Below are 25470 nucleotides of genomic sequence, written 5' to 3'. Positions count from 1 at the left end.
GGAATCAAATGAGTAACTCCACACTCGGTGCAATATGTGTTGACTCTAATGATTTCATCATGAGGACAGTCTCTTAGCCAATGGTCTCCACCACACTTGTAGCAAGGGCCCTTGGGTTGTTGAGGTGCTCCTTGAGCTCCTCTTTTTTGGTATGCATGTCTCTGTCTGCCCATGCCTCCGTTGGCTATGAACAACAGTGTTCATTCATCTAAAGCTATATCTTCCTTCTCGTGCTGCCTGTGCAGTTGTTGGTGGTCCTGTACTTCCTATCATGCTCCATGGTTCTGGTGTCGAGGGTTCTTCCGGTGGATAATAGACAAATTTTGCCGCATATCCATTGGGATCTTCATAATATGCATGCATAGGCACCAAAGCCTTCTCCTCTGATTCGGTTATGGTTGGTGTGTATCTTATACCGACTGGTCGTAATCCTGGTAGGGGTGGTTGTTGCCCCAACACTGGTTGTGGTCTTTCTACACCTACAGGTCCTGATAGGTTGCCTGCTTGATACCTAGGCATTGGTGGAACTTGAGGAGAAGCTACCTGAGCTTGGGGAGCGTAAGGTCTCTCTCTCACATATCCCTTGTTATAATAACATTCCTCCATCCCATGGTTTGTCCATTTTTGTTCAATAGCACATCACTTGGGCTATTTAGCCTGGGGTTTGGCGTACACGTTAATCTTTTTTAGCACTTTCTCTACAAGCTGCTCTTGGTTTACAACTACTTCTCCTTTTGGTGTTGTCTTAAAAGACTTGCTTTCACTTTGTTGTGAAGATGAATCATCGTCAAGGTCCTTGAACTCTCCCTCTTTGTAGACCGCACAACTGTCTACACAAGGTAAAGAGCCTCCTTGGTCAACTCATTCAACGTCGTGCTCCTCTTCATATGTAAGTCCTTCTGGAGATCTGCATTCCTTAGTCCTTGAATGAATATAAGCATAAGTCTGGACTGAGTTGGCAGCTCTTCCATAGGGCAGAACTTAACATATCTTTTTAGTCTTAGGGCTGCCTTTCGTACAGATTCCCCATCTTTCTGTTTGAATTTATGGATTTGTGAGACGGTATTATGAGCTATCCCCCTTTGTGAGAATTCCTCGATAAACTCGTCAAACACTTCCTCCATAGACTCAAAGTCTCTACGCTCTACAGAGTCAAACAAGTAGCAGCGTCATCCTCTAAGGTTAGTCCAAACCCTGCAAATTGGGTAGGGAAGTCTAACACCTCTTTAACTCTAATTACACGCAGAGCTACTACATGATCTCTTGGATCTCTGTTTCCTGTGTATTTCTTGTTTACCCATTTTTGCACTTGAGAAGGTCTAATTCTACAATGGTCTACAAACCTCATCATTGGATCTCCGCGTCCTAATCGATATACCTCCTCTGGTCTTCTGTAGTAGGCTGGTTCCTCTCCCAGTGATGCTCCTAAGCCATAATTTCTAACAGTTCTTGCCAGAGATGGTTCATCTCTTCGAACTCGTTCTATGGGTGGTCTTCCAGGCTCTGTTGACCCTTGAGTCTTTGGTTTACTCTCTCCTTGATACCTTGAATAGAGTGGTGATTCTTGCAAATCCCTTAGCCCTCATGCGGCTTGATAACCATCTCGGTTTCGGTCTTGTTCCAATGTTGCACTGTGTCGAAGCCATGCCTGCAATGATGGCTGAGTTGCTGGTTGGTTTTGATTGTTGAATGTCTGCGGTCGGGTAGAATGTGAGGTAGCATCATACTCCTTTGAAAAGGGATTTGTCGACTTGCTAGGGGTGTAGGTGGCTCTTGGCACTTCGTCTGGGGCATATGTTGATGCTCCTGGAACTGTTGCCTTTTCTACCTCCTCTGGGAGAATACGTTGGTATTCCCGCCTATACCTATCAACAAAAACTATATCCTTCCCCATAGCAGTTTCATAAGAGGATAAGTAAAGAACCTTGTCTTTGCTTAATTCGGTTAAGTATGGTTCTTTGCAGTGAAAGTAAGCGACTATTCTCTCACTCTCATGCTTGTAGATTCCCACGTTCTCATTATAAGTTGAAACCCTGGTTGTTTTCTTATCATACATAAAAATTGCTCCAGGTCGATCAATGTTTGGTGGCGGTTCTTGTGCTTCTGAAACCATTTTCCCTTTCGCCACGTTATCTCCATATCTGTTGTAATCTTCAGGGTTACTAAGTATCAGATAGTGGTTCCCATTTTCGTCTTGGAATCTATCTCCATCATCATAGAATCTAATTATCTCCAATCTCTGAGCCGGTCTTTCTTCAATACAAATGCACTTGCGTCCTTGATAATCAGAATAGACTAGGGCTCCCCTCGAGTTTGTTCCTTCTAAGAAGATCACAGTGAGCTTGGAATCATTCAAAGGATTTAGGGAGGTGCTTCCTCTTGGCATTGGTCCGTCATAGGTGAAACCTCCTGGCTATTGACTACCCATCATGAAGAAAGATTTGTCTGACGAAGTGTCAGTATCACTACCTTCCTCAATAATCGGTGCTAGTGGATCTAGCCTTGCCTGAGTTACACTCTCCTCGGTGGACACTAAGCTACCTTGGTCACCTGCCACCTTCTGGTCTCTAAAAATGTATCTTCCTGATCTTAAATTCATCAAACGTATCAATGCAATTTATCACAAATCCAACCACTCACCTGGCAAAGGATCAGTCTCCACATAACTTCTTGCTTTGCTCTGCTGAATATACTTGTACACAAGCGTTTAATTTTGGCAATCGAATCAAATCATTTAACTGCTAGAGGTTATCTTAGTAATGATTGGTATAACTAGAGAGTTAATCTCAACCACAAATGTAATTTATACACTGCTGATGTTCTGGATTAGGTTTGTTGATCTGGAACTGTACTTCCCTCGGACGTTGGTCAATTTACATGAAAAAGTCTGAATTCTGTCTTTGCTCAGTCAAATGGACAAACAAGGTCCAAATTCACTTCTAAAAGAAGTTCTGGAACCCTTAAGCCAAATGGAACCTCATTGTCTAAGCCCAGTCAAATTTTCTCTTTAGTAGGCCCCCGTAGACATCCTACGCGTAGGATGTCTCCTGCTCTGTTTTGCTTGGATTTTTGCACTATGGATTACCCTTGATGTGCTGAGTCCATAACTGTTTTTACTTTTTGATTTGGACACCTATAAGCTGTTTTTACTTTTTGATTTGGACACCTATAAGCTGGTTAATGGATCAGAAATCTATTCCGACAGCCTGTGTTGTTGGTCTTGATCAATCTAATCAACTCCAATTTGGACCAAAATTGACTAGGAGGCTTGCCTCTTCAATTTCTTGCTTTAGACATCCTACGTGTAGGACGTCTTATTCATTAGAATGACTTCAAATTCAAAGCACAGGCTCCCCTTGAGGTGCTGATCACTTTGGTATGCTCAAAATTAGGTTTGGAGTGCAAAATCACTCAGAAGACATCCTACGCGAAGGATGTCTTTTTGGCCTGCTTGACCCCAGACTTGACCCACAGCTTCCCCTTGATGTCAGCAACCCAGTGGTATGCTTAGATTTTGGTTTGGATTTCAAAAGTCCCCAATTTTAGTTGTTCTTGTCTTTTTCAGTCAAAAGTGCTAAAGTCTGCTTTGAACCCAATTTTGTCACCCAAATGAGATGAAACCCCTCTCAGCCACTCAATATATCATGCAGATCATGCTCATGCAGCCATCCTATGGTTTTGGTCTTAAAATAATGCTTTGGCACAATTTGGGTAGGATGTCTGGCAATTTCAATCTATCTGGCCTTATCCTGTCAAGATATGGTCAAATTTCCACTTTCCAGACAATAGGGTAAACCCCACCTTCTAAACACACTGGTCAACTCAAAATCCCAAAATTCCCACCAGATTAGCCTGTAGACATCATACGCGTAGGATGTCTCCTGGCTTAAAATTAAATTTTTTCCTGACAAAAATGCTCTTGATGCTCTGTAGCTCTATCAGAAACACTCACAGTAACTTTTTGGACTTCACTTCAACTTTTAAACACACTTTTGCATCTTTTTGCGTCTTTTACAACCTTGTGATGAATTTACTAAGCAAGTATACATGCATGAAGTGCTCTACTCCTACTCATCATGTGAAATGGTGATAATGGTGTTTTGGTTGTTCTCTGGCCTCTCCGGACTCTCAAGCTCTCCTCTCACCGCTTCTACCACTCCAACTCCTACTCAAGAACTCAACTAATACCTAAAAGTATCTCAGTCTACCTAAATCTACCTAAGTCGAAGGATCTAGGCCAGACACACGCTTCCTAGACTCCCTCTAAGACCTAGAGAGTCCTCCACCCTCTGGTCCTATCTAAATGGAAAACGAGACTCTTGGCAAGCCAAAAATCCCTATCCTCAAGGACTAGTCTCAGTCACCTACCTAAGGTTTTCGTCCCCGGCAGCGGCGCCAATGTTGGACGGATATGCCGCGACGGACGTCAGCACATCGAGAACTAACCTAACAAGATTTGTCAGCTAAGGATGAAGCTCGACCCGCAAGTGCGTGGAAGCAAGCATAGGGTGTCATCCTACACTCGACCGACTCCTAACTAATTCCTACAGAGGTCTCTACTCAATGTCAAAGTCACAGTCTTCAAGAGTGCATAAGAGGAAACTTCTTACAACGCTTTCTAGAGCCGAACACCCATCAAAAAATCTCGAAACACCACATAACTTAAGGGAGACCCTACTAACACCAATAAGTCGCTCTCCCTAAGGTCTATGAACAAAAACCCCAACCCAAAACACCCGGTGCAAAATCACGTAGGATGTCTCGTCGAAATTTGCAGGTCTTCGTTTTCGAAATCTAAAGTGCCTAATGTGTAGCTCTACTCAATGTGAACGCATGGATATATTGCAATGCAAAATCGGACAACGTATGCTCACCGAATCAGCAGATGAGGCTCGTAGATGGAGCTCGCAAAACCGGACCGTATGCGCGCAATGTAGGTATCGGCGTGTAGCTCTCGTCAGGGGCAACACGCTGCACTTCTCCGCACTTGATTCGAACCACCGGTGCACACGTAGCGTCAAGATGAAGCTCGCAGTCTCTCTCGTACACAGTACGCTCACTCACAAACTTCAAAACTTTTTAAAAATGACAAAAAAGGTCTTTTATTAAGGTCAAAAAGTGGTATAAATACCTTACAATTCTCAAACCCTAAAGTTCCAAATCAACCATCTACTCAATCTAACTGTCAAAACTGGGATACAATTTGGAAACTTCTGTAAGCCCCAATATTTACAAGGTGAAATGTCGAGTTTTCTCAATAAATAAATAATTACAAAAAATGATCATCTGCCGAGTAGTCAGTTTCCGTAGGGTGTGTCCAGCTTCTATCAGTAGGTGCATTCAACACTTGGCCATCATAACACTTGTAATTTGACACAATGTTTGTGGGATGATTAGATTCTAGATCCACCACCTCGCCATTTACACTAAGAATTGGAAAGTAGGTGCATCAAAGATCCACCACCTGGCCATTATAACGAAGGCTTGAAATGTGGATCCAATTATTGGTGTCTCCTAGATCCACCACTTTGCTACCTAGGTGGATTCAACACTTGGCCACAGTAACACTTGTAAGTTTACACAATGTTTGTGGGATGAGTAGATCCTACATCCACCACTTGTCCATTTAGACTAAGAATTGAGAAGTAGGTGCATCAAAGATCCACCACATGGCCATTATAACAAAGACTTGAAACGTGGATTCAATTATTGGTTTCTCATAGATCCACCACTTGGCCATTCTAACCATGTCTTAAAGTTAGGTGAATTCAACACTTGTCCAACATAACACTTGTAATTTTACACAATGTATGTGGGATGATTAGATCCTAGATCCACCACTTGTCCCTTTAGAGTAAGAATTGGTAAGTAGGTGCATCAAAGATCCACCACTTGACCATTATAAAAAAGGCTTGAATTGAAGATACAATTGTTGGTGTCACCTAGATCCACCCCTTGGCCATTCTAACCATGTCCTAAAGTTAGGTGCATTGAACACTTGGCCATCATAACACTGGTAATTTTACACAATGTCTGTGGGATGAGTAGATCATAGATCCACCACTTGTCCATTTAAACTACAATTTGGAAATTAGATACATCAAAGATCCACCACTTGGCCATTAGAACAAAGGCTTGAAGTGTGGATCCAATTGTTGGTATCTCCTAGATCCACCACTTGGCCATTCTAGCCATGTCTTAAAGGTAGGTGCATTTAGAACTTGGCCATCATAACACTTGTAATTTTACACAATGTTTGTGGGATGAGTACATTCTAGATTCACCACTTGGTCATTTAGATTGAGAATTGGAAAGTAGTTTCTTCAAAGATCCACCACCTGACCATTATAACAAAGGCTTGAAATGTGGATCCAATTGTTGGTGTCTCCTAAATCCACCAGTTGGGATGAGTACATTCTAGATTCACCACTTGGTCATTTAGATTGAGAATTGGAAAGTAGTTTCTTCAAAGATCCACCACCTGACCATTATGACAAAGGCTTGAAATGTGGATCCAATTGTTGGTGTCTCCTAAATCCACTAGTTGGCCATATTAACCACGTCTTAAATTTATGTGAATTCAACACGTAGCCATGATAACACTTGTAATTTGACACAATGTTAGTGGGATGAGTAGATCTTAGATCCACCACTTATCCATTTAGAGTAAGAATTGGTAAGTAGGGGCATCAAAGATCCACCACTTGGCCATTATAACAAAGGCTTGAATTGTAGATACAATTGTTGGTGTCACCTAGATCCACCACTTGGCCATTCTAACCATGTCTTAAAGTTAGGTGCGTTCAGCACTTGGCCATCATAACACTGGTAGTTTTACACAATGTCTGTGGGATGAGTAGATCCTAGATCCACCAGTTGGCCATTTAGACTAAAATTTGGGAATTAGATACATCAAAGATCCACCACTTGGCCATTAAAGGAAGGCTTGAAGTGTGGATCCAATTGTTGGTACCTCCTAGATCCACCACTTGGTCATTCTAGCCATGTCTTAAAGGTAGGTGCATTCAACAGTTGGACATCATAACACTTGTCATTTTATAAAATGTCTGTGGGATGAGTAGATTCTAGATCCACCACCTGGCCATTTAGACTAAGAACTGGGAAGTAGGTGCATCGAAGATCCACCACCTCGCCATTATAACGAAGGATTGAAATGCGGATCCAATTGTTGGTGTTTCCTAGATCCATCACTTGGCTAGCTAGGTGGATTCAACACTTGGCCACAATAACACTTGTAAGTTTACACAATGTTTGTGGGATGATTAGATCCTAAATCCACCAATTGTCCATTTAGACTAAGAATTGAGAAGTAGGTGCATCAAAGATCCACCACTTGGCCATTATAACAAAGGCTTGAAATGTGGATCCAATTGTTGGTTTCTCATAGATCCACCACTTGGCCATTCTAACCATGTCTTAAAGTTAGGTGCATTCAACACTTGGACAACATAACACTTGCAATTTTACACAATGTTTGTGGGATGAGTAGATTTTATATCCACCACTTTTTCCTTTAGAGTAAGAATTAATAAGTAGGTGCATCAAAGATCCACCACTTGGCCATTATAAAAAAGGATTGAATTGTCGATACAATTGTTGGTGTCACCTAGATCCACCACTTCGCCATTCTAACCATGTCCTAAAGTTAAGTGCATTGAACACTTGGCCATCATAACATTGGTAATTTTACACAATGTTTGTGGGATGAGTAAATCCTAGATCCACCAGTGGGCATTTAGACTACAATTTGGAAATTAGTTACATCAAAGATTCACCATTTGGCCCTTAGAACAAAGGCTTGAAGTGTGGATCCAATTGTTGGTATCTCTTAGATCCACCATGCCATTCTAGCCATGTCTTAAAGGTAGGTGCATTCAACACTTGGCTATCATAACACTTGTAATTTTACACAAGGTTTGTGAAATGAGTAGATCCTAGATCCACCACATGGCCATTTAGACTAAGAATTGGGAAGTATTTGCATCAAAGATCTACCACTTGGACATTATAACAAAGTCTTGAAATGGGGACCCAATTGTTGGTGTCTCCTAGATCCACCACTTGGCCATTCTAACCATGTCTTAAAGTTAGGTGCATTCAACACTTGGCCATCGTAACACTTGTAATTTTACACAATGTTGCTGGGATGAGTAGATCCTAGATCCATCACTTGCCCATTTAGACTAAGGATGGGGAAGTAGGTGCATCAAAGATCCACCACTTGGCCATTATAACAAAGGCTTGAAATGTGGATCCAATTGTTGGTGTCTCTTAGATCCACCACTTGGTCATTCTAACCATGTCTTAAAGCTAGGTGCATCCAATACTTGCGCATCATAACACTTGTAATTTTACACAATGTTTGTGGGATAAGTAGATTCTAAATATACCAGTGGGTCATTTAGACTAAGAATTAGGAAGTAGATGCATCAAAGGTCCACCACCTGGCCATTATATCAAAGGCTTGAAGTGTGGATCCAATTGTTGGTGTCTCCTAGATCCACTACTTTGGCCATTCTAACCATGTCTTAAAGCTATGTGGATTCAATACGTAGCCATGATAACACTTGTAATTTTATACATTTAAAGTAAGAATTGGTAAGTAGGGGCATCAAAGATCCACCACTTGGCCATTATAACAAAGGCTTGAATGGTAGATATAATTGTTGGTGTCACCTAGATCCACCACTTGGCCATTCTAACCATGTCGTAAAGCTAGGTGCATTCAACACTTGGCCATCATAATGCTTGTAATTTTACACAATGTGTGTGGGATGAGTAGATCCTAGATCCACCAGTTGGCCATTTAGACTAAAATTTGGGAATTAGATACATCAAAGGTCCACCACTTGGCCATTAAAGGACGGCTTGAAGTGTGGATCCAATTGTTGGTACCTCCTAGATCCACCACTTGGCCATTCTAGCCATGTCTTAAAGGTAGGTGCATTCAACAGTTGGCCATCATAACCCTTGTCATTTTACACAATGTTTGTGGGATGAGTAGATTCTAGATCCACCACCTGGCCATTTAGACTAAGAACTGGGAAGTAGGTGCACCAAAGATCCACCACCTGTCCATTATAACGAAGGCTTGAAATGCGGATCCAATTGTTGGTGTTTCCTAGATCCATCAATTGGCTAGTTAGGTGGATTCAATACTTGGCCACAATAACACTTGTAATTTTACACAATGTTTGTGGGATGAGTAGATCCTAAATCCACCACTTGTCCATTCAGACTAAGATTCGGTATGTAGGTGCATCTAAGATGCAACACTTTGCCATTATAACAAAACCTTGAGTTGTAGATACAATTGTTGGTGTCACCTACATCCACCACTTGGCCATTCTAACCATGTCCTAAAGTTAGGTCCATTCAACACTTGTCCATCTTAGCACTGGTAGTTTTTACATAATGTCTATGGGATGAGTAGATCCTAGATTAACCACTTGGCCATTTAGTCTAAAATTTGAGAATTAGATACATCAAACATCCACCACTTTGCTATTAGAACGAAGGCTTGAAGTGTGGATCCAATTGTTCGTATCTCCTAGATCCACCACTCGGCCATTCTAGCCATGTCTATAGGTAGGTGCATTCAGCTCTTGACCATGATAACACTTGTAATTTTACACAATGTTTGTGGGAGATGTAGATCCTAGATCCACCACTTGTCCATTTACACTAAGAATTGGGAAGCAGGTGCATCAAAGATCCACCACGTGGCCATTATAACAAAGGATTGAAATGTGGATCCAATTGTTGGTGTCTCCTAGATCCACCACTTGGCCATTCTAACCATGTATTAAAGTTAGGTGCACTCAACACTTGGCCATCAAAACACCTGTAATTTTACACAATGTTTGTGGGATGAGTAGATCCTAGATCCACCACTCGGACATTTAGACTAAGAATTGGGAAGTGGATGCATCAAATATCCACCACTTGACCATTATAACAAAGGCTCGAAATGTGGATCCAATTGTTGGTGTCTCCTAGATCCACCACTTGGCCATTCGAACTATGTCTTAAAGTTAGGTGGATTCAACACGTAGCCATGATAACACTTGTAATTTTACACAGTGTTAGTGGGATGAGTAGATTGTAGATCCACCACTTGTCCATTTAGAGTAAGAATTGGTAAGTAGGGGCATCAAAGAACCACCACTTGGCTATTATGGTAGATACAATTGTTGGTGTAACATTTAATGACCTAGTAATGTTGTGTAGAAGAAAATAGCATGAACATAGTGAGCATTTCATTAGAATAGATTCCTAATGAGATTAACAAGAGTGCTTGGGTGGAGAAAGTAACTAAAAGCATAACACCTAGTTAGATAGCATGAACAATACTTCAAAAGAGAGAGAAATTAAGCAATTGACAACAGTTGAGGACCGGATTTGCATGGAGTTGGTCCCCCCTCCAAAAGGCTTTGTATTATGGTCTCTCCCATCAAGAGAGACATTTTACAATACAGTTTCTTGTGTTCCTTCAATACTAGCTAGTGCAATGAAGATGGAAACTTCATGCACTATGCAAAACACTTATCAAACACAACATCAATTCCCTCATGATCGCAGACCCAAGACCTCACACACCTTCAAAGATAGTGAGAGCTAGCGGGGTATGAGAGTAGATTGAGAGGAAGAAGGGGTATTCTTACGAGAAAGATGTACATCTCCTCACGTAATCACTCATATTAGCATAGCTTAGCTTAGTAATTAGCATGGTAGAGGAGATGAGCATGCATTGAAGCTTGGCTCTTGGTTGGATTTGCATCACAAAGCCAAGAGTTGTTGGTGTAGGCCTTCCTTCTCACAAGCTTGGAGTAGGTGATAAGCTTTCCATTAAAGCTTGAGAAGGGGATAGAGTCTTCTTTACTTCATACATGAGCTAGTGTGAGTGTGTAGGTGATAATGCTCTTGGAAAATCAGCCCCCTCTCTCTCTTGGTCGACCCCTCTTGCTATTTGCTCTTGCTAGCATCCTATTGGACCTCCCCAGGCTTAGCCAATGGTAATTAAGCAACATAAGTGATAGCCTTCTAACATGTGTCCCCATTTCCCCTTTTGTAAGAGCTTTATGTAATTATTTAATTCAACTAAACTCTCATTGGACCCCTTTGCCTCCTGGCCAATAGGAATCAAGCAAGTCATTCGGCTGCTGAATGCTCATTGGTCTCCTTGGGAGACTTTCCAATAGTCTTCTAGAGATATTAATTCTTATTGGTTCTTTTATTAAGTGTTTTTAAAATTAATTAAACTAGATTTACTCTAGACTAATTCTCATTGGTCCACCTCCAAGGCCATCTAATAGGAATTAGGTACACCTTGTGGGCATCTGGGCTAGGGAGCTGACATTGTTACCATATACATGTGGTAGTGATGTATGTGAACACACTAGGACCGCCGGGGCATTTTTTCCCTCTTTAGGAGGTTTTTTCTCCCGTGCATTGTATATACGCCCATCACTCTAGGGCTATCTATCTTTCCATTGCACACTAAGTAATACGCTCTCTATTGTGTGCCTTGAGCTTCCTTCGTCTTCTCCAAGTTGTGTGTGTTTCTCTGCAACCCTAATTCCAACAATTGGTATCAGAGCAGGTCACGTCCTCCCGGGCTTAGTCGCTAGCTGCTCCAGCACACGCCTGCTCACTTTCTCCGATTTCAGTGAGCTTTGGCGAGCGTTCGCACGTCAACAAAATATTTGGGTAAGCTCAAAGAGCTTGGTTTGCTCAGAATTTTGATTTGGGCTTATTTCGGCCTCCGTTTCCACTACAGGCAGTACTGCACAGGCTATTTCGTCATTTTGTGTAGAATTTCTGTCAGTGCCGTTTTCTGCATAACAGGTGCCTTAAAGTCTTCTACGGTTTGTGCTATATAGCACAGGTTGTTCCCGCTTCGTTGCTCCTATTTTGGGTAGTTTTCACATCAGGTACAACATTTACCATGGCTGACAACAACAACACAGATGTGTTCAAGATGTTTGCTGCTGAGGACAGGTTGGATGGGGACAACTACCGTATGTGGACTTATATGATGCAACATGTTCTTGTGTCAAAGGGTGTCTGGAACATTGTGCAGGGCATTGATGTATGTCCTGGTTCTGAGGATGTAGGCGATGTTGAGGATGTTGCAGGTCTTGCTGCAAGGATTGCAGCTGTTAGAGTTGTTTTGCCTACGGCAGAACAAGCTCGTTGGGATGTTAAGGATGCGCAGGCTCATGCATTGATTGCGTTGTCTGTGAAGCGCACCATTGTTCCTCACATCCGCTCTGCAAAATCTGCAAAACACGCTTGGGATATTTTAGCAGGTCTTTATGCAAGCCGCAATGAGGCTAAAATTGCTTTGCTGCGTAAAGAGCTGGAGTCGAAGATTATGCATGAGGAAGATGATATGGACACTTTCCTTGCTAGTGTCAAGGATATCAATGAGCAACTTATTTCTGCAGGTGAAGTCATTTCAGACAGTTCCCTTGTGCAGACTGTTCTTGATGCCTTACCAGATTCCTACCAGACTTTTGCTAGTACTTGGAAACTTATGACCCAAGGAAATCCTGAAGTTGTCACGTTTGATTCATTATGCACATTGCTGTTGCAAGAGTCACTTTCCAGAAAAAACAGGACTAGGCAGCGTGCAGTTGAACAGGCTTTTATTGCTTCTCAAAGAAAGGGTGGTGACAGTAATGCAGCCACTTCTTATGGTTCTGCTGCGAGTGGCAAAAATTTTGTTCCTAATGCTTCTGCTGGCAGCACTTCGTCTGGAAATTCTGGTGATAAGGGCAAAAAGAAGATGCGTTGCCATTATTGTAAAGCCAATGATCACTTGATCAAGTCGTTTCCTAAGTTGAAGGCCAAAGAGGCTAAGAAGAAAGAGGGTGGTTCCACTGCAAATGCTGGTTCCACTACAAATGCAGCCATTGTTGAGTCTTGTGTGAAAGGAGACTGTAATGCTGATGTTGATGCAGAATGGGCTTTTAGCGCAGAGTGCACTTACAATCCTGCTATCCATGATGCATGCTTGTCAGTTGCTGCAGATTCACATGTGTGGTATTTCGACAGTGGTGCTACAAAGCACATTACCTCACATCGTGAATTGTTTACCTCTCTTGAGTCTGTCCCTCATGGGAATTCAATCACTTGTGCCAACAACGCCTCTTATCCAGTTCAAGGAGTTGGAAAGATTGTGCTCACTGCTGCTAATGGCAGTTCCTTCACACTTGTTGATGCACTTTATGTACCTGGGATCAAGAAGAATCTCTTATCTGTATCCACACTTGCTAGACTTGGACTTGTAGTCAAATTTGTGGATGACAGATGTACAGTTCATGATCTTAGTTTTGGTGATGAAATTGTTGCATCTAGGCTTTTGTGCCGTGGGCTGTATAAGCTCACTTTGTATAACAAGTGTGGACAAAATTTTGCAAATGCTGTTGCAGATTCAAGGGCTATTTCAGATGCAAAACTTTGGCATGCATGTTTTGGTCATCTGAATTTTGCCAGTTTGCTGCGTTTGCAGAAATCTGATATGGTTGCTTCTTTGCCGCCTCTTGAAGCACCTGTCAAACATGTTTGTGAAGGCTGTATTTTGGGTAAGATGCAGCGTTCTAAATTTCCAAAGGATGGTTCAATTTGGGCCACATGCAGGTTGCAGCTTGTGCATAGTGATGTTTGTGGGCCCATGCAAACTCCGTCCTTGGGCAATTACCTGTACTTCGTGACTTTCATTGATGATTACTCCAGGTATGCATGGGTATTTCCGCTTAAAGCGAAGTCCGAAGTTTTTATGTGCTTCAAACAATTTATGGCTATGGCTGAAAATGTCTCGAAATGTACTATGGGCACCCTCCGTTCCGATTGAGGGGGGGAGTATATGTCTCATAAATTTAATGCATTTCTGGCTCCTCGTGGGATAAAACACCAATGTACAGTGCCTTATACACCTCAGCAAAATGGTGTTGTTGAGAGGAAAAACAGGTCACTGACGGAAATGGCACGATGTATGGTCAAAAGTCAAGCTTTGCCGCATTCTTTTTGGCTTGAGGCCATTATGTGTGCCACTTATGTACTTAACAGGTGTCCTACAAAAGCTTTGCAATCTATTACTCCATATGAAGCATGGGCATGATAGAAAACCTTCTATTGAGCACATGCGTGTTTTTGGCTGTTTGGCATATGCTTTGGTGCCACAAGTGCAGCGCTGAAAATTGGATGATAAGGCTGTCAAATGTATTTTTGTTGGTTATAGTTCTGAAAGCAAAGGTTACATGTTATATCATCTGCAAACAAAGCGTATTCTGGTTTCACGGGATGTAGTGTTTGTGGAAGATTCTGTTCAGCCCTTGCTGTCATGTACTAGAGACAGTAATGTAAGCTCACAGGACATTTATGACACTTTGTTGCCTCTTTTCAGTGGTGGAAATATGAATGTAAGTTCCAATGAGGCAAATGTACAGCCTATGGGGGTTTCTGAAAATGTTCTAGATCAGCCTATTACTGATGCAGATGTCCATGATGTACTTGATGAGGAAAGGGCTGAAAATGAGCAGGCTAGAGGTATGCCAAAATGGCTGGTGCACACTTTGCGTGACAGTAAATTGGATGCACCTTTGTCTAGTCATACTCGTTCAGGCTCTCGCCATGCATCTTATGCATCGGATTGTTATGCTTTGGCTGTGTCTAGCTTACATGATGTTGAGGAGCCTCTGTCTTTTGATGAAGCACAGAATTCAGAAAATTGGATGGCTGCCATTCAATCAGAATATGATGCACTTATAGAAAATGACACATGGACTTTATGTGATTTTCCTCCTGGCAAAAAGGCCATTGGTACGAAGTGGGTTTACAAGTTGAAACGCAAGCCGGATGTTGAGATCGATCGCCATAAGGCTCGACTTGTTGCAAAGGGTTATGCACAACAAAAAGGCATAGATTATGAAGAGACTTTTTCTCCCACTTGTCGTATGACTACTGTGCGTTTGCTATGTGCATTGGCAGCTCATTTTGGTTGGGATGTACATCAATCAGACATTGTTACTGCTTTCTTGAATGGTGACATATTTGAGGAAGTTTATGTAACGCAGCCTCGTGGTTTTGTCATAAAAGGACAAGAGGACAAAGTGTGCAAATGTAACAAGGCTTTGTATGGGTTGAAGCAATCTCCTCGTGCTTGGTATGAGAAAGCTGACACTCATTTGGTCAAACAAGGCTTTCGTAACAGTCCAACAGAAAGCACATTGTATGTAAAGCGTGAGGGTGATGTACTTTTCATTGTGGTTCTTTATGTTGATGATTTGCTGATCACTGGACCAAATGAGAGACACATTGCTGAATTTAAGGCTGATTTGAATGCTACTTTCAAGATGAAAGATTTGGGGCTGTTGCATCATTATTTGGGTATACAGTTTAAGCAGTGTGATGGTGGTATTGCCTTGTGTCAGAAAAGTTACATAGAGACATCGCTATGTAAGTTTGGACTTGAGGATTGCAAACCTATTGCCACTCCCATGGAAACAGGTTTGAAGTTGAGTCTACATGATGCTGGTGATCTTGCTGATGTCACTCTTTACCAAACTGCTGTTGGCTGCCTCATTTATGTATGCAACACGAGGCCGGATATTCAGTTTGCAGTCTCACATGTCAGCAGATTTATGCATAGCCCAGGGTCTAAGCATTGGCAGGCTGTCAAGAGGATTTTCCGCTACCTTAGCGGCACTTTACATATTGGCTTGTTTTATCCCAAGGGGGGATCATTGCCGCCAGACTTACATGCTTTTTCGGACTCAGATTGGGCTGGTTGTTTTGACACGCGAGTGTCCACAAGTGGTTTTTGTTTCATTCTTGGCAGTTCATGTATATCATGGTTGAGCAAGAAGCAACCTACTGTGGCCATTGCGAGTTGTGAGGCTGAGTACAAGGTAGTCTTCACCGCTACGGTTGAGTGTGTATGGCTCAGACGCCTTATGGACGATTTGGGTGTTGGACAGGACACTGCCAACACTATCTACACTGACAGTCAGAGCGCATTGGCAGTTGCGAGGAACCCAGTTTTTCATGCTTGCACAAAGCACATTGAGGTGCATTACCACTATGTCAGGGAGAGGCTCTCAGCAGGAGAGATCAGCCTGGCTTATGTGCCAACAAAGGACAACCTTGCAGATCTTTTCACAAAGGCATTGTCTCGTGAGAAGCTTGAAGCTTTCCGCAAAGCTTTGGGCTTACTCCTCTTTGTGAACTGATCCTATCCTCAGGGCATGGCACTTCCCTTTACTCATGTGCCAGCTCTCGTTCACCGCATCACTCCAGGGGGGATTTGTTACCATATACATGTGGCAGTGATGTGTGTGAACACACTAGGACCGCCGGGGCATTTTTTCCCTCTTTAGGAGTTTTTTTCCCCCGTGCATTGTATATACGCCCATCACTCTAGGGCTATCTATCTTTCCATTTCACACTAAGTAATACACTCTCTATTGTGTGCCTTGAGCTTCCTTCATCTTCTCCAAGCTGTGTGTGTTTCTCTGCAACCCTAATTCCAACAGACATGTGTCCCTCATTCCCTTTGTGTAAAGGGAGCTTGTGTGTGTGTGTGTGTGTGAGTTTCTCTCTCATCCCCTACTTGCAAGGCTCGTCCCCCTCCTATGTAGGGATTGCCAAAGACTTTTGGGACACACACAAAGCATCCAATTCCCCCAATGTTTGACCTTTGGACACAACCTTTGAATTTTGGAACCTTAGCATTTTGGAAGTCTTAATGGGCTGAACCTTAGGGTCTTTTAAGCCCATTGTTGCACATGGCTCTTTTACAGTTGAACCCCCCCTTTGGATCCCTGTTTTCCCTCCTTTGGATCCCTACTGTGGCCGGTTTGGTAGCTTAACCAATATTCTAGCTTTTTCTCCCCTGGCACTTCCCCATATTAAATGATTAGTTTAACATGAGAAAATCATTTAGGAGAATTAGATATTGATTATTATGACATTACCTCTCTCTTGAAATCATAGTCATCCTCCACTATGGGGTAGAGAAGATAAAGCATATTCATTAGTCCTTATCTTAGCGGGTAGAGGATCCCTACGTTACCCTACGACATCATTTTACAATGGATGACTAGTCCATTTGGCGTTTGAGAGCCTGAGGCTGCCGCAAGCATGTCTACACATTAGTCCTATCATCTTCCATAGTAGAGTGACAAGCTCTACTTGGTGTTCGGGAGACGTCGTCTCCGCAAACTTGATCTAAGCATGCATACTACTTCATTTTTGTGCACAATAAAGAAAAAGAGAGTCTTATAAGACAAAAATTTTGTTCATTTTTAACATTTGTACATTTGCTTACTCTTGGGAAGCATTGTAAGCATTAGGTTATCCTTGAATTGTATGCCTTGCATCCATCTAGCATCTTCAAAAGGATAATTCTTACACTTAATAAGATATCATTGGATAGTCTTACCGCATCTTAGTACCTTTTCTTCATGTTGGAGAATGGACTCGGGCTGCAGCACCTCTTCTTGGTCCTCGATCTCCGGTGGGTCTTCAATAGTTGATTCTTGAAGTGGCTCTCCTTTGTAAGGCTTTAGTAGGCTCACATGGCAAGCATTGTGTATGAGCCAATGGTTGGGCAACTTGACTTGATAGGCCATCTCATTGATTGGCCTAAGAATCTGGAAGTGAACACAATACCTTTTTGCTAACTTAGCATAGTACTTTTGGTTTCCCGTAGGATTCTTGCCTGTTGTGTGCCTTAATCGAGCCTTGGGAAATTTGAGTAAGACCCAATCATTTTCTTTAAAGGCTTGGGATCTTTTGTGCTTGTCAGTAGCAGCCTTTTGCCTTTACTGTGAGATAGAGATAGCATCCTTAATCTTTTGGAAATATTCTTGTAGGTCTCGGCTATACTCATCTGCAACGAAGATCTTCCCGTGTACCTTAAGTAGCAAGGGACTTTTTGATCTTCCCTCAATTACTTCAAAAGGTGCTTTTCCCGTGGAAGTATATACAATGTTATTGTAGGCATACTCCACTAAGGGTAAGACTTCTCCTATTGGGATCTTTGATCTACTTCCGTTACATAGGCTTTTAGTAGATCAAGAATTGTTATGTTAGCTATTTCACTTTGGCCATCCATTTGCGGGTGATAGGCCAAAGAGAAGTTTAGCCTTGTTCCTAAATTCTCAAAGAGACCCTTCCAGAAGTTACTGGTCATTCTGGATCTCTATCCGAGACTATGGACATTGGCAAGCCATGGTACTTGAAGATTTGTGAAATGAAGAGGGTTGCCATTTGATGGGCTTTGATAGTCTTTTTGACAGGTATAAAATGAGTCTGTTTACTGAACCTGTCTACTATCATCCATATTCCCGTATTCCCATGGATAGACTTAGGCAATCCAACGATAAAATCCACGGATATGCTCTCCCATGGTGAATTAGGGATTGGCAAAGGTTGAAGCAATCCAAGTTGCTTCCCTCTATCAAACTTCGTCTTTTGGCATACCACACATTTAGAAACATACTCTTGTATGTTTGCTTTCATGGTAGGCCAATAGAAATATGTTTCAATCCCCTTTAGGGTAGACTGAATCCCTTTATGACCTGCATAAGGAGGAGCATGAGATTCATACATTACTTTCCCACGTAGTGAGCTAGTAACACATAGTCTATTGCCACAGAGAAGATAACCATCTTGTAAAGTAAATGGTTCCTCTTTCTTCCCTAGTGCAAGGGCTGAAATTACATCTCTAAAATCGGGATCAATAGTATACTCATCTATCATAGAAGATAGATAATTGTGAGTTGCTATGGAAACCGCATTCACTCTTGGCCGTCTTGAGAGTGCATCGGCTACTTGATCATGCTTGCCAGCAATGTGAGCAATATGAAAATGAAATTGTGAAAGAAAATTTGCCCACCTCATTTGTTTGTTGGAGAGCTTGGTCTGCATCATGAAGTACTTAAGACTATGGTGATCCATTCGCAAAATGAAAGGAACCCCCAATAAATAGTGCTTCCATGAATCTAAGGCATGTAGAACTGCAAGGAGTTCCTTTTCATATATGCCTAGAGCTTGCTCAACAGGGTCGAGCCTTCGACTTTCATAGCCTATGGTGTGCCCTTCTTGAAGCAAAACAGCTCCAAGGCAATCACCACAAGCATCACATTGGACCTCAAATGGCTTTGAGAGATCCTGTAGTGTAAGCACAGGTTGAGAGATAAGCTTTTCTTTACGCTTTTCGAAAGCATTGTGCTCCTTGGCAGACCATGTGTACCTAACGTTTTTCTTTGTTAGGTCATGTAATGGTCCTGCTATTAGTGAGAACTTTTCTATGAAGCATCTTTAGTATGCGCACACACCTATAAAGCTTCTTAACTCATGAAGATTCCTTGGTTTAGGCCATGCTTTTATTACCTCTAACTTTGATGGATCCATTTGGATAATGTGACCTAAATACTGAATCTCTTGTAAGAAAAATTCACTTTTCTTTCGATTAACATAAAGTTTATTCACTCTTAGAACTTGAAATATTACCTGGAGGTGTCGCTTGTGTTCTTCTAATGAATTAGAGTAGATGATGATATCATCAAAGAACACTCCAGTAAAGGTTCAGTGAGTCCTGAATAGCTTCTCCATCAAGCAGTTGAATGTTGCTGGTGCATTGGTCAAGCCAAAAGGCATGACAATGTATTCATAAAGACCAAATGTAGTGCGGAATGCGGTCTTTACAATGTCTTGATCAACTATCCTTATTTATTGACTTGTTGAAAGCTTGTGTATGTACAATGGGTATAGTGTTACCCATTTCCTTAGCATCTATATACATATCTTTTTCCCTGAAATTAAAGGAGATTCTCCTTTTAGGGAATTTAACATTGGCAGCCATGCGATGAAACCATGGTGCCCCTAGGATTACATCCTCATGCTTGAGAGGAGAGATAAAGAAGTCCTCTTTTTCCACATAGCTTTGGACATGGAGCCTCAATTTCCCAATTAAGGGAGTGACTGAAGCTTCTTGCCCATTGAAAGCACTGTCGTCTACGGGTAGGACATCTCCCATCTCGTAGGTTTGTATGCCTAGCTTGGTGGCCAACTCTATAGATATAAAATTATGAGTAGAACCGGGGTCAAAGAGAATAAATGCATCATGTTCTCTTACCTTTCCCCAAGCATGGCATAGAGGAGATCCTTTGTGGTGAGTTTCCTCCTCTTGGATTTCGACCAACGTATCTCTAGGAGGATCATGGTGGTTGTTCTTTTGGGGACAAGCGCGGTACGCATGCCCTTGTTCGCCGCACTTGAAACATCGGTTATCCTTGCGATAACACTCAAGCTCTTCAGGAGAGAGTTTATTTTTGCCTTTATGAACTCCCTTCTTTTTAGATTTGTTGGAGTTGCCCTTACGAGACTTTTGGACATTGTCCTTCCCCTTAGGCTCATTGGAACCCTTTTTTTCAAGGGGCTTAGAATTCCTCTTAGCCCCTGTTTGGAAAATTATTCAAGAGGCCACCATAGTATGATGTATTACCGCCCATATGGTGCGTGGCCTTTGGGAGTTGACATACTCTGCCATTTCTTCGGTTAAGCCCGCACAAAATTATTCAAGTGGCCACCATAGTATGATGTATTACCGCCCATATGGTGTGTGGCCTTTGGGAGTTGACATACTCTACCATTTCTTCAGTTAAGCCCGCACAAAATTGTTGCTTTTACTCTCGAAAATCTAACTTTTTGAAGACAGTGGCTTTGAGTTGTAGGTCCCAAAACTTCTCTACATATTTGTGGATAGATTCATAGGGAGATAGCTTTAAGCTTCGCCATTCAGTGAGTACTTTGTCTTTGGCATCGATGGCCAAAAATTGATTCATAATGGAAGCTCTTAAAGCTTTCCATGTTTGTGGAGCTTTACCGTTGGCCCGTAGGCTACCATTGTCTGGCGGACTTTTGAAAGTGCATAGCTACATGGTGTAGCTTAGAGGACTCCGTGAAGCCCTCATCTCCGAATGTCGCATCAAATTGTTGGGTAAAGGCAAAGACTTTGTCCGTAGCACCAAAAGTGCCATCATAGGTAAGAAAAGAGATGCTCTTCCCTCCCTCTTTGAAGTTCTTGAGCTTGGATGACCTCTTCCACGTGGCATAGGATTTCCTATGGCCTCTTCTTTTTTATGGTTCAAAGGTTGCACCATCACTTTCTTCAGAAGATGAAGAATTTGAGGAAGACGGATAAGAGGGTGACCTCTTTCTTGCCTTGATCTTCGTTGTCTTGACCACCACTTTCATAAGAGGAAGAGGATGAAGAAGATAGAGAAGAGGGTGTCCTCTTTCTCGCCTTTTTGTTCTCTTGCTTTTTGTCATCCCTCTTTGAAGTATGGTGTGGAGAAGTATGCGTTGGTCTTCTCCATTTTGGAGGTGATGAAGAGCATTTAGCCTGCCATCTTTGTGGAGCCATTCCACCGAGGTGGTGGGAGACTCACTTCTTTCTCGTTTCTTCGGTGGAGGCTCTTGAATTCTCCTTTGAGAAGGAGATGCGTCATCAAGGAGAAACTTTCTGAGCCCTTCATAGGGATCCTCTTCTTCTTCCCGAATCGGAGAGAGACCTCTTTTGGAAGTCTCGCAAGGAGGCTTCCTAGGTGTTCTCTCGTCATGGTGGGGAGCTTGGAGAATCCCATGAGCACAAAGCTACCGTTACACTTCACTTTGGAGGGATGGATTGCCCATGGCTTGTTGAAGCCTAGAAACAAGATCGTTAACAAGCATCGGGGCATCATCAGTAGCTTGCTCATTAGTAAAATCAAAGTTATCAACATTAATTTCACTTTCTTTACTATTGTCAGCCATTCTAACAACTTTTAGGTGTAAACTTTTTAGGTGTAAACTTTTTAGGTGTACTTTGGCACTTCAAGCCCTAGTTTCTACTCCTCTTTACCCCTTTAGAAAAAGCCCTCAAGCTATTGTAGCCGTGGCTCGAATACCATTAATTGCAAGGAATAGAAGAGAGGGTCGTTGAACACCAAAAAAACATCGGCTCCTGTCAAGCTTCTAATAGTCAATGGTGGTTAAGCCGTAGGCAAGCCCCGTAGGACTCCACTATTAAGACCATAGCTCTCGACGGTGATGCCCCCGTTAACTGCACAAAGGCAGGCGCACTGGAAGGCTGGAAAATCCCTATTCTACTTACTCACATGCAATTAATAGTACCAACCATTTATAGCTAGCTTGAGGACCTCCCTTCTTGAGCAAGAAAAGAGAAACCTTGTGCTCTGATACCAATGTAGCATTTAATGGCCTAGTAACTTGTGTGTAGCGGAAAATGGCATGAACATAGTGAGCATTTCATTAGAATAGATTCCTAGTGAGATTAACAAGAGTGCTTGGGTAGAGAAAGCAACTAAAAGCATAACACCTAGTTAGATAGCATGAACAATACTTCAAAAGAAAGAGAAATTAAGCAATTGACAACAGTTGAGGACCGGATTTGCATGGAGCCGGTCCCCCCTCCAAAAGGCTTTGTATTATGGTTTCTCCCATCAGAGAGACATTTTACAATACAATTTCTTGTGTTCCTTCAGTACTAGCTAGTGAAATGAAGATGGAAACTTCATGCACTATGCAAAACACTTATCAAACACAACATCAATTCCCTCACGGTCTCAGACCGAAGACCTCACACACCTTCAAAGATGGTGAGAGCTAGCGGGGTATGAGAGTAGATTGAGAGGAGGAAGGAGTATTCTTACGAGAAAGATGTACATCTCCTCACATAATCACTCATATAAGCATAGCTTAGATTAGTAATTAGCATGGTAGAGGTGATGAGTATGCATCGAAGCTTGGCTCTTGGTTGGATTTGCATCACAAAGCCAAGAGTTGTTGGTGTAGGCCTTCCTTCTCACAAGCTTGGAGTAGGTGAGTTTGTTCCTCTTGGATTTCGACCAAGGTAGCTCTAGGAGGATCATGGCGGTGGTTCTTTTGGGGACAAGTGTGGTACGCATGCCCTTGTTCGCCGCACTTGAAACATCGGTTATCCTTGCGATAACGCTCAAGCTCTTCAAGAGAGAGTTTATTTTTGCCTTTATAAACTCCCTTCTCTTTAGATTTGTTGGAGTTGCCCTTAGGAGACTTTTGGACATTGTCCTTCCCCTTAGGCTCATTGGAACCCTTGTTTTCAAGGGGTTTAGAATTCCTCTTAGCCCTTGTTTGGAAATTGATTCAAGAGGCCACCATAATATGATGTATTACCGCCGATATGGTGCTTGGCATTTGGGAGTTGACATACTCCGCCATTTCTTCGGTTAAGCCCGCACAAAATTGTTGCTTTTGCTCTCCAAAATCTAACTTTTTGAAGACAGTGGCTTTGAGTTGTAGGTCCCAAAATATGCCTACATATTTGTGGATAGATTCATAGGGAGAGAGCTTTAAGCTTCGCCATTTAGTGAGTACTTTGTCCTTGGCATCGGTGGCCAAAAATTGCTTCATAATGGAAGCTCTTAAAGCTTTCCATGTTTGTGGAGCTTCACCGTTGGCCCATATGCTAGACCACCATTGTCTGGCCGACTCTTGAAAGTGCATAGCTACATGGCATAGCTTAGTAGACTCTGTGAAGCCCTCATCTCCGAATGTCGCATCAAATTGTTGGATAAAGGCCAAGACTTTGTCCGTAGCACCAAAAGTGCCATCATAGGTAAGGAAAGAGATGCTCTTCCCTCCCTCTTTGAACTTCTTGATCTTGGATGACCTCTTCCATGTGGCATAGGATTTCCTACGGCCTCTTCTTTTTGATGGTTCAAAGGTTGCACCATCACTTTCTTCAGAAGATGAAGAATTTGAGGAAGACGGAGAAGAGGGTGACCTCTTTCTCGCCTCTTTCTCGCTTCCTAGGTGTTCTCTCGTCATGGTGGGGAGCTTGAATAATCCCATGAGCACGAAGCTGCCATTGCACTTCACTTTGGAGGGATGGACTGCCCATGGCTTGTTGAAGCCTAGAAACAAGATCGTTAACAAGCATCGGGGCATCATTAGTAGCTTCCTCATTAGCAAAATCAAAGTTATCAACATTAATTTCACTCTCTTTACTATTGTCAGTCATTCTAACAACTTTTAGGTGTAAACTTTTTAGGTGTACTTTGGCACTTCAAGGCAGTTGCTACTCCTCTTTACCCCTTTAGAAAAAGCACTCAAACTACCGTTCCCGTGCCTCGAATACCATTAATTACAAGGAATATAAGAGAGGTTCGTTCAACACCAAAACAACACGGGCTCTTGTCAAGCTTTTAATAGCTCAATAGTGGTTAAGCCATAAGCAAGTCCTGTAGGACTCCACTATTAAGACCATAGCTCTAGACGGTGATGCCCCGTTAACTGCACAAAGACAGGCGCACAACACGGCTAAAAATCCCTATTCTACCTACTCACATGCAATTAATAGTAACAACCATTTATAGCTAGCTTGAGGACCTCCCTTCTTGAGCAAGAAAAGAGAAACCTTGTGCTCTGATACCAATGTAACATTTAATGGCCTAGTAACTTGTGTGTAGCGAAAAATAGCATGAACATAGTGAGCATTTCATTAGAATAGATTCCTAATGAGAACAAGAGTGCTTGGGTGGAGAAAGCAACAAAAAGCATAACACCTAGTCAGAAGCATGAACAATACTTCAAAAGAGAGAGAAATGAAGCAATTGACAACAGTTGAGGACCGGATTTGCATGGAGCCGGTCCCCCCTCCAAAAGGCTTTGTATTATGGTTTCTCCCATCAAGAGAGACATTTTACAATACAATTTTTTGTGCTCCTTCAATACTAGCTAGTGCAATGAAGATGGAAACTTCATGAACTACACAAAACACTTATCAAACACAACGTCGATTCCCTCATGGTCTCAGACCCAAGACCTCACACAATTTCGAAAATGGTGAGAGCTAGCGAGGTATGAGAGTAGATTAAGAGGAAGAAGGAGTATTCTTATGAGAAAAATGTACATATCCTCACATAATCACTCATATTAGCACAACTTAGCTTAGTAATTAGCATGGTAGAGGAGATGAGCATGCACTGAAGCTTGGCTCTTGGTTGGATTTGCATCACAAAGCCAAGAGTTGTTGGTGTAGGCCTTCCTTCTCACAAGCTTGGAGTAGGTGATAAGCTTTCCATTAAAGCTTGAGAAGGAGAGAGAGTCTTCTTTACTTCACACGTGAGCTAGTGTGAGTGTGTAGGTGATAATGCCCTTGAAAAATCAGCCCCCTCTCTCTCTTGGTCGATCCCTCTTGCTATTTGCTCTTGCTAGAATCCTATTGGACCTCCCCAGGCTTAGCCAATGATAATTAAGCAGCATAAGTGAAAGCCTTCTGACATGTGTCCCCCTTTCCCCTTTTGTGAGAGCTTTAGGTAATTATTTAATTCAACTAAACTCTCATTGGACCCCTTTGCCTCCTTGCCAATAGGAATCAGGCAAGCCATTGGGCTG

This window comes from Adiantum capillus-veneris, chromosome 30 (assembly GCF_014529385.1).
Source record: "Adiantum capillus-veneris isolate H3 chromosome 30, ASM1452938v2, whole genome shotgun sequence".
Lineage (NCBI taxonomy): Eukaryota > Viridiplantae > Streptophyta > Polypodiopsida > Polypodiales > Pteridaceae > Adiantum > Adiantum capillus-veneris.
The sequence above is the reverse complement of the archived record's forward strand: the minus strand, read 5'-3'. Positions refer to the sequence as shown.